Raw genomic sequence first — 967 nt, 5'->3', positions numbered from 1 at the left:
TTCAGATAGTTTTAGATTATAAATCGTAGACTAAAATACTCTAACCATATCAATAGGGAGAGTTTAGAAAATCTAAACTAACGTGTCTTGCAAACAAATCCAACAAAATAAGATTACCGGAATATGCTATATATCTATTTTATTTTTGGAATTCAGAATGTCTTCGCAATACCCATTAATCTAACGTGACTTGCAAACCAAAACTGAATATCTAAATTACCTTTAACAGTTCCTAAAAAGTATGAAAATCGGAATATGCTATATATCTATTTCTTTTTTTGAATTCTGAATATTTTTATCAATACCATTAAACCTAATTTTATAACCAAATCACTATAAAACATCTTCATTCGCCTCATATTTTCTATACCTCACCGCAAAAATACACTCACGAAAATGTCTATCGTTACATCAGACCGAGTATCTTTGCTGAACATGTCAAACCATTCAAAACAACATGGAAGGTTGAAGTAAAGGTTCTGCATTCATGGAGACAACATTCGAATTACACTGGTGGAGACTCTGTTCAGTTCATACTAGCAGATAAGACAGTAAGTGTCTATTTGTTACCGTTATAAAAGCTTTTACATAGTCTCTAAACCTAAATTTAATGCGTTCTTATAATGTAGGGTGTTAAGATTAACGATCATATGTTATCTAAACTCGACGGTAAGACAGTTTTCCTATTTTATTACATGTATTGTCTTTAGACACCAATATGCACTAATCCTTATGATTGTCGTTTGTTTCCATCAGGTGAAGAGATGATTTATCTCTCATCTGACAGTATAGATCCTTCTGATACTGCTTCAGTCAACAATGACGCTCTCAGTTCCGACTTCCTAAACAGCATTAAAGTTTCTGGTCTACCAAACCATAGTCTAAGATTAAAGATTGGTTGTCCTGTGATGTTGCTAAGGAATATTAATCCTACTGAAGGTTTAATGAATGGAACAAGATTGCACAT

Source organism: Brassica oleracea, chromosome C7 (assembly GCF_000695525.1).
Source record: "Brassica oleracea var. oleracea cultivar TO1000 chromosome C7, BOL, whole genome shotgun sequence".
Classification (NCBI taxonomy): Eukaryota; Viridiplantae; Streptophyta; class Magnoliopsida; order Brassicales; family Brassicaceae; genus Brassica; species Brassica oleracea.
Note: the sequence above shows the minus strand (reverse complement) of the source record.